Genomic DNA, 11,177 nt, shown 5'->3' on the forward strand with positions numbered 1-11,177 from the left:
TTTTTTTTTGTAATATCATTGTGAAAGCAAATTTACAAAATTCTAAATAATTCACTACGCACAAAAGTAATTCCCAATAAAAAGTTATTTAAGTAATGATAGTACAAGAAATATAAAAATTCAAGAGTCAAAAAAATATTGAAACACCTAGTTCTTTTTTTTGTAATATCATTGTGAAAGCAAATTTACAAAATCCTAAATAATTCACTACGTACAAATATAATTTCCAATAAATTATTTAAGTACAAATATAATTTCCAATAAGTTATTTAAGTAATGATAGTACAAGAAATATAAAAATTCAAGAGTCAAAAAAATATTAAAAACACCTAGTTCTTTTTTTGTAATATCATTGTGAAAGCAAATTTACAAAATCCTAAATAATTCACTACGTACAAAAATAGTTTCCAATAAAGAGTTATTTAAGTAATGACAATACAAGAAATATAAAAATTCAAGAATGAAAGAAATACCTAGTCATTTTAACATCTAATATCTATGTAATAAGTAACTAAATGAGTCTAATAGATACGAGTCAATCGCTAATAACCATAACAGTTGATGCCAACTTTCCAAAAGTAAAAGAAAATGATACATTGAATATTTTGTATTTTACCATCATTTTATCTAATATGTCCGAACTAAATATTGTACTTCAATTAATCTTTCGAACCTATAAAATTCATTTGTGATATCTGCATATACGTAAATATATACAGTCTGTATCCACACATATAACGATTGAATTAATTAATAAATACAAATTGTTCGAAACTGTGACACACAGTTTTCTCGGATTTTTCGTTACAGATGTCACAGATATCTCAATAAAACAGCGAGGCGTTATTCGAGTTGTTCCTCGACATCCGCTTCTAAATAACGGATATAAGAATGCCACGGTCGCGCGAGTTTTGCGTTAAACGTTCAATTATTTATTCACTGGACGCTCCTAAGGAGGTAGACCGGACACTGTTCGTAATTATTCACGCCCGTTCGAAACGTTTCTCTGATGGTTGAACACTTTCTTAACTGTTTCCGCGCGTTTTCTATTCGTCCGTTGCTGTATTTTATTTCGTCGATAATATCCACTTAGGTTGTTGGATACAAATTGCGTAATTATATATATATTACGCAATTGTAATAATACGATTTTCCACATAAACTCATATTTTTACGACCACAAAGAGACTGAGCTTAAGCAGCAATATACTTTTGCAATATTTTCTTTATCGTTCATCATCATTTTACATATATTTCTGTAATGTTTTACGTATTTTTGTTTTGTACAATATTTTTAAACTTTACATTATATTTATAATTATTAGACTGTGAATTTTTATACATTCATGAGAAATTTAGAGATGCAAAAGAACAAGCAATGCACGTAATATGTAAAAGTATATAAAGTATCGAAATTGTAGTGTTTGTTACGATGAATAAAATAATTTGTTATAGTAGATGAAACAATCATCTACTTTTAAAAAAATTCGAATTTAAATATAAATAAATATTTACAATCTAGGAATTATATTAATTTATCTTATTTATATCCATGTGATATAATAATTATTATATTATGCTGCTATATAATTATTATATTATATTATATTATTCTTTCGGCTCACTTATATTAAAAAATATCTCCAGTTGAAACAAAATTTCTTATAACGAAAATATTCTTACTAATATGCAATTTCTCGATATTATATTTTATGTTGAAATATTACAAATCCTTGCTTGCTAAATCAAGCGTAGAATTGCCATTATTTTGAATTTTGAGGGAAATTATGATTCTATTCTAGATTTAAATTTAAATTATAAAATACTTATTGTTAGACATTATAATTTACTTAACGTTTATCATTATTTACCATTAATGTTCAATTTGAAGAACTTGGATTTAAAATTTCAGTCGAAAAGGGGGGAAAAAATTGAAATACGTATAATCAATATTAACTTTACAGTATAATTAAATAACGTACTATCAATTAAACATCGAAACATAAGCAGAACCGGACAAAGCCATTTAAGTTTATTACCAGATCACACATGCTTTCTCTTTTCTGTCTACTACCGTTTATTATTATACTTAATAACAAGCAACAGGCACCATACTACAAACACCACGTTAGCGAAGCTATAATTAACATTCCTCCACTATTACTCTGCTATTACTTTCTCGTCAACCTATAACTATTATTTTCATTAAAAAAAAAAAAAAAAAAAACTTGAGGGATACAAAGTAAAAGGCAATAAATTACATTTATGCTTCATCGTAAATTCAAATTTCGTCGGGTAGAACATAATTTTCTCAATTCCACTTACAATGACCAATTTCTACTCGGAAACTTTTTCAATGGAGATATTAAAATGTTAGTCGTATATCATTCCCAGAAAGGAAGATGAACAATTGACATAGTCGACATATTACAGCTTTGATGCTTTATGATCGTCAGACTTTATCTCTAAACTGTTGTACGTATTGCGATTGTAACAAGTATGTAACATAAACATATAAACACTGCGGATTTTTATGCAAATTTATGGAATATTTAAAATACAGCGCTTTTCAATAATATATCTTTGATATCTAAAACAATCTCCGATCGAAGTCCTTTTTAATTATATTTACCATGTTTGTATTGTTTTATATTTATAGATTTCTTTATTACATATTTCTGATTATATCTGTTATATTTAATTATGTCTATAATTAATAATGTAATTTAGAAAGTGTGCGTGGAAAAATTTGTATTCTAGTCGGTTGACTATAAAAATTAAAGAATGCAAAGGTTTTTATAATATTTATTGACTGACATCATCAGTCCAATTTCTATCTAACAAACTTGAAATTGTAAATTGTACATTCTCTTTTAATTTCCTGAATTTGTTGGGATATATACTCCTCTAAAATTTACACGAGAAGATAGAAGAATAATAATTGTTAAAAAGTACTATGGTAATCCTTAAATCGTGGGAGATTACCGTGAGAACCTCTTAAGTTTTAATCTTTGAACCTTCGTGTGAAATATAAATTGAGAGAAATAAATGTGAAACAAGCATAATTACACTCCTCGTTACAGGAAATTTAACATTTTCTTTCTCGCCGTTCCATATACTTATTTCGAAGGATTCATTTCAAAATCAAAGAATATTATCGCAAAGTTTTGCCAGACATTCTTAACGATTAAAAAAAAGAGCAACAATCGGGTACAAAAGTAGTACGAAACGAAGATTCGAAAAGATTTATCACTCTGTTTGTGGAGAGTCGTAAAAATTTCTATTTAATACTCAATTCTGATCGTAAAACACCAGAGTTGTCACTCTGACCAGTGACTTTGAATTATAAATAGTCATTCGAGCTGGCCATCCAACAGCAAAACTAACATTAACATATTATTATCATTTACCATTTTAATGATTTACAGTCGACCATCAGTTCAGAATATCCAACAGGAAAAATAATAATATTATCACTTATAATATATATAATATTGTTATATTGTGATAAAAAATTATCATTCCGTGTGTCAACTAATTTACCATTTTAATAATCGACTATGTTATTAAATATTTTAATTAATCAATATATTCAAGTGAATATCTAGAAATAAAATTATTATATGATAATATTACCACAACTATGAATAATAATAATAATATTATGAATAATACAATACAATTAATATGATACTAATATAATATAACAATAACAGTATAATATAGCAATGATATAATATTTGTAATAATATTATAAAATTATAACAATATTAAGTAATAATTATAATAATAATTTGTAATAATATTATAAGTGGTATTACCAATTATACTATGCTATAAATAATACAACACAACGATGAATTAATATAATACTAATATAAAAATAATAATATAATACATATTTAACAACACAATATATTATATACTGTAATATAGCAACAACAAAATATTTGTAATAATATTATAAGTGGTATTACCAATTAGACTATGCTGTAAATGATACAACATAACAATAAATTAACATAATAGTAATATAAAAATAATAATATAATACATATTTAACAATACAATAGTAATACAATATACTGTAATATAGCAAAAACAAAATAATGTAAAAAAATAATTTTAAATAAATAAATTAATTAATGAAATATAATAATTGTAATAATGTTATACATATATTGGATATTACTAATTATACTATACTATAAATAATACAACACAACAATAAATGTACATAATATAATAAATAATACTGATAATATAATAAAATTATATTATAGTACAATAAAATTAATATAATATTAAAATTATACTATAATACAACGAAATTAATATAATACTGTAGTATACTATAATGCAATAAAATTAATATAATACTGTAGTTATAGTATAATGCAATAAAATTAATATAATACTGTAGTTATACTATAATGCAATAAAATTAATATAATACTGTAGTTATACTATAATGCAATAAAATTAATATAATACTGTAATTATACTATAATACAATAAAATTAATATAATACTGTAGTTATACTATAATGCAATAAAATTAATATAATACTGTAATTATACTATAATACAATAAAATTAATATAATACTGTAATTATAATATAATACAAAAAAATTAATATAATACTGTAATTATACTATAATACAGTAAAATTAATGTAATACTGTATATATCTATAATACAACAAAATTAATGTAATACTGTATATATACTATAATACAACAAAATTAATGTAATACTGTAGTTATAATATAATACAACAAAATTAATATAATATTGTAATTATGCTATAATACAACAAAATTAATATAATACTGTAATTATACTATAATACAACAAAATTAAAATAATACTGTAGTTATACTATAATACAATAAAATTAATATAATATTGTAATTATACTATAATACAATAAAATTAAAATAATACTGTAGTTATACTATAATACAACAAAATTAATATAATACTGTAATTATACTATAATACAACAAAATTAATATAATATTGTAATTATACTATAATAGAATAAATAATACTGACTACTACGAATAGTATCATTGTAACATTACATAAAAAGAGACTAGCTTACATGAAACACAATATCAAATATTTCGCTCGTCAATCTGCAGTTTCGATTGACTCAAAAAAAAAAAAAAAAAAAAAAAAAATTCAAAAATATTTCCCCTGCGAAAAGAATAGTTATTGTCGGTCGTACTCTCTTTTTCTCGCACGACGCACAACTTTATCAAAACTTTATCTCCGCGCGGAGATAAAGTTATAGATACGATCGGTTATTAAACAACTTCGACATCATCCTGCACAGTGAAACACAATGATCGGTGATTTCACCAGCGGCCGACTAGCATAAGCCACGTTGGCTGCATCGGCCAACAATAGACAAAGGAAGGCGAAGCTTTCCTCCGGGTGGAATTCGAGTTACGTCGCATATCAAGGAGAACAGTATCGACTTCTCGGCTGACTTTCGCGGTGCCGCATCCGGAATCGATCGACGTATAGTATAGTATAATGGACGCGACACGTAAACAGGATACAATCACTGACTCACGCGGCGTAAACTCACCGGTCATTAGACTCAGGTTTGTAGACTAACGCGATTACAACGTCGCGCCGTACCTCGACCGTACGCCAGAAGATGTAATTTTACGCGGGGATTTATGCACGATTAGAGGCCGGCGTCTTTCCCTGGTTGGCAATTAATTTCTTATCGGCACGAAACGTTTGACAGCGATTACGACGCGGAGGGGATCAATTATCAATTCCCTGGCTGGTGAATGTGAAACTGGTGAAGAGAATCCGTGGGATATTAATCGTGATAAATTAACCCTGCTGAACGTTCTCTCGGTTGTTTTATGGGTCAGTAAACAATTTCCTTCAATTGTTTTTAGAACGATATTTATAAGTAATATTAACAATATTGTTTAACAATATTTATAAAGTAATATTTTCTTCAATTGTTTTTTGAAACTGTTGTACATTTGATAATGCAAAATAGATAATGCTAATAGATTGAAATTTGAAAAATCGTTGCAACTTCTTGGTGATGTGACAAAATTATCGTTAAAGAAGATATTCTATCTAAATAATTTTATACTATATTAATATTTATATTTTTGATATCATTATTATCGTGATATAATATTTGTATTTATATTTTTGATATCGTTATTATCGTAATTAATTCATTTATGAATTTATAATAATATAAATATAAGTTATAGAATAATTTTTATAATGTTTATATTTAAACCAAGTAATCTCAATAAATTAAGATTTGAAAGAGCATTTCAATCTCTTAGTGATGTAACAAAATTATCGTTAAAGGGGATATTTTATTTGAGTAAAATAATTTACTGCAAACCAGTATTTATATTTTCAACATAATTATTATCATGATTAATTCATCCATGAATGTATAATAATATAAATACAAGCTGTATAATAATTAATAATTGAACAATTTTTTAAATATTTATATTTGGATCAAGTACTCTCAATTTTGTACTTAATTTTCTTGAAAATTCCCGAATAAAAGGAATCTTTATGATTAATGCTTTTATTTATTAAAATGAGGGCAAGATTAAAATATAAAGATTGAAGGATCGAAGATTGAAGGCAGATGAATAAATCATTTCGATTCGAAATTAAAGTGTGCTAATGAGCTAAACATAACTTAACACGCGACGTGAAAATGACACCCAACCATTCAATAATGTGAATTGATTAATAAGAGCAAATCTATCATTAATGAGTTACTGGACTGTGCTTCGACCATCGCGATATATCGTGTAGCGTACATATGTATTGCATTAATGTGCAATTGTATATCAGAACAACATGTATAATAATTATATAATTATGCAATAAGAACATATAGTAATATGTGAGAATAATAGTATGTGAGACTACGTTTTATCAAATTATCATGTATTGTAAAGATGTCTTTTTATATTTTAATATTCTTTTAGTATATTTTAATATACTTTAATATTCTTTACATAAAATATTTTTATATTTTAATATTCTCTACTGTAATATTATTAATAATATCATTATAGTATAGAATATATTTAATATTATACTATAATATGTTATTAATAATATAATAATATTATTATAGTATAGAATATAATAATAATATTCTATATTTTAATATTCTATATATTATAATAATATAATAATATTATTGTAGTATAAAATATAATAATAATATTCTATATTTTAATATTCTATATATTACAATAGTATAATAATAGTATAATAATATTATTATAGCATAGAATACTTTATATTTTAATATTCTTTACATAAAATATTTCTATATTTTAATATTCTATACTATAATAATATAATAATATTATTATAGTATAGAACATAATAATAATATTCTATATTTTAATATTCTATATATTATAATAATATAATAATATTATTATAGTATAAAATATAATAATAATATTCTATATTTTAATATTCTATATATTACAATAATATAATAATATTATTATAGTATAGAATATAATACTTTATATTTTAATATTCTTTACATAAAATATTTCTATATTTTAATATTCTGTACTATAATAATATAATAATGTTATTATAGTATAGAATATAATAATAATATTCTATATTATAGTAATACAATAATATTGTCACAGTATAGAATATATAGTATAATATAATAATAATATTTTAATATTCCATACTTTATTATCTAATTCTCGAATTTTATTAGCCATGAAATTTATTGAATTATTTAGTTTCTTAGTTGATAAATTTGTATTCTATCCAAAGATTGAACGCCTTTTTTCTTTCTTCACCAAAATGTATCTGAAAGTATCTTCGACACCAAGTGTACGAGGTATAAAGTATCTTTCTGTACCCTATTAATTATTAATTAAGCACACTTCTCAATCTCGTTCTTATCCGAGAACAATAAATTAGCATACCGGAATATCCTTTAGCCCCTAGTCAATTATAACTTTTTCTTTTTCGAGAGAACGATAAATCAATACGTTAGAACGTGTGCATTTCATTGTAATTAATTTTTTATCATAAATACAACTGTTTCAATAAACGTTCTTTAGATTGTAAATTACTCGTTGCATCTTCATCTTTCATTAGATGAAACCCTACACACGTAAATATAAATAGTCCAAGAATTTCGTACGAACGTCGAGACAAAATCACAATTTCTGCGCGAAGATCGGATCTCCGATCGAATTGTAAGACCATTTTTAAAAGACGTTGCCAACCTCCTCTTCCTTCTCCAGACCGCCGTTAGCATTCTCAAGAATGCCGTGGACCCATTCACCGATGGCTAATTGCAGGAACGTCGCGATGAATCGGTAGCGATGGCAGTGACTTGCTAAAATTTAATCTACTGCGAGGAAGACGCTCTGATTCCTCAAGTAATCAGAACATGGCGATCGGCCGGCTCTCGTGCTGGACGAGATACGAAAATGAATTTCGATACACAGCTGAGAACGAACGGAGGAACACGTTGGAAGAAAGAAGAAGAAGAATCGCGTTTACGGGACGCCATAAAGAATAATTTGGTAAACGATACCGTGAACCATTTAGCCAAGTGGAGAAAGTCGAACAGAAATATATATAAATGGAGCAGCAAACGAAAGTAGACTTCAATGAAAAAAATTGCGGTGACGCTCGTGTAACCCTGTATATATCGTAAGTGTTCAACTCCCGAATTGTCCTGTTTAACATCGTTTCCTTTTTCTTTGTTTTACTTTCGGTAACGTTATTACGTGTATATATACGTGGGATTTGATCTCATGTTTTTATTTTGCTTCAGTAGATATTATTATATTTAATTATTTTTATTTTGTTTTAGTAGATATTATTATATTTAATTATTTTTATTTTGTCTTAGTAGATATTATTATATTTAATTATTTTTTATTTTGTTTTAGTAGATATTATTATATTTAATTATTTAATATATATTTTCTAGTATATATTCTATAATTCTAATTATTTATCTATTGTCTTGCCTGTGGGATGGAAAATTTGACTTTTGTAAAATATTATTATATTATTGTTACGTTGTTAAATATTATATTAATTGCATATATAATATAATATATAATATTAATATTGTTATTATTATATTATTATAATATTAATTAATATTATTATTATTATATTATTATAATATTAATTAATATTATTATTATTATATTATTATAATATTAATTAATATTATTATATATTATATTATATATTATTATATATTATATCTAATAGCAATATTATATTATAATATACAATATATATTATATTATATATTATTAAATTATTAAATATTAAAATTCAGTGGAAGCACATTTTTAATTATTTAGTATATTAATTATTAGTATATTTATTTTACAGTATCTGGTTATTTAGTTTTTCGTATTTTTAGTTTTTATATATTTTAATTATTAGTATATTTATTTTACAGTATCTGGTTATTTAGTTTTTCGTATAATATTATTTAATATCTGATTATTTGATATTTGGTATAATATCCAGCTATTTAGCTATACTTATTACTATAGTCACTTAATACCTAGTATATGCGTATTTATTTTATAATATCCATTTATTTACTACCCTATGTATATTTTACCATATCTAATTATTTAGTGTGCTTACAATAGTAGATGTAATTATTTAATATATATTTTACGCTATACAATTATTTACATTGTTTACTAATGCTTGCAATAGTACATCTAATTATTTAGTATCTAATATATATTTTACGCTATCCAATTATTCACGTTGTTTGAAATTTTTTTCGTCGACAATACTTAATATCGTCTTATTTTAATCACGCTGAAACGTTTGTGAGAATAAAAATATTTACAGCAGTCGATCGTGTTACACGTTAATATCATTCGAACTTCATTTTCCTTACTCCATAAAAATTTAAAATGCTCCATAAAAAAAAAAGAAAAAGTAAAACTTGAAACAAATAGCAGCAGCTACTATTACCTGTCGAACGAGTATTTTAGAATTTCTCAAAACGCAAATAATGCGTCCAGTGCACGGCTCGTATACACGGTTTATGGATCGTGGCCCATACTCGGATACGATGGATACTCGGCCAATGGAACGTCCCAAATAATACTTTTAGCTGCGCATCCTACACGTTCACGAGAATTCAGATAATCTCTCGCGTTGCCTTGGCGTTTTAAATCATAGATTAGGAAATTACGCGCTTACGTGCAATTAGAGTGAACACGCTTGGAAGTTTGACGCATCCTTTTCTTTAAAGAGAAAAGAAGCAAAAATCCTTTATTTATATTTTTTTTTTTTTTTTGGAGAAATATGAATAACTGTAATTGCAAGTTTTGTTTCTAAATATAGAAATATTAACATTTGTTTCCAGACTAGTTAATTGAAATACTAACGTAACATCGTAAGTAAAATGTTTATATTAAGTTATTATTTCCTTTGAAATTCTAACGTGTTATACATGTACTTTCGACCTACAATGTATGTATATTGAATATGTATAATTATAATATACAATGTAATCTTTTTATATAAGATATAATATAGTTATGAATATATAATGTATAATAATTATAATATGTATGATAATATATAATTATTTATATATTATTATATACAATATATAATTATTGAGATATAATATAATTATATATATATATATATATATATTATTGTATATAATACAATTATATATAATATTGTATAAATACTATTATTATTACTACACTATTTATGTATAATGCTTGCAATAGTAGTATATTTATGACATATAATACAATAATATACTAATTACTTCTCAAATTTTCAACAACAAAACAATATTATAATACACGATATTAGAATAATTTATCTTTATTTATATTTACAATATCTCAATATAATGAGAATAAGACTACTCCGGAAGATTTCATTATCGTGAATATTATTATATCATTACTAATATATATTCATTATTTTATCATCGTGAATATCATTATATTATTATTAATATATATTCATTATTTCATTATCGTGAAGATTATTGTATCATTATTAATATATATTCATTATTTTATCATCGTGAATATCATTATATTATTATTAATATATATTCATTATTTCATTATCGTGAATATT

Source organism: Frieseomelitta varia, unplaced genomic scaffold (genome assembly GCF_011392965.1).
Source record: "Frieseomelitta varia isolate USP_RPSP 00005682 unplaced genomic scaffold, Fvar_1.2 scaffold_242, whole genome shotgun sequence".
Taxonomy (NCBI): Eukaryota; Metazoa; Arthropoda; class Insecta; order Hymenoptera; family Apidae; genus Frieseomelitta; species Frieseomelitta varia.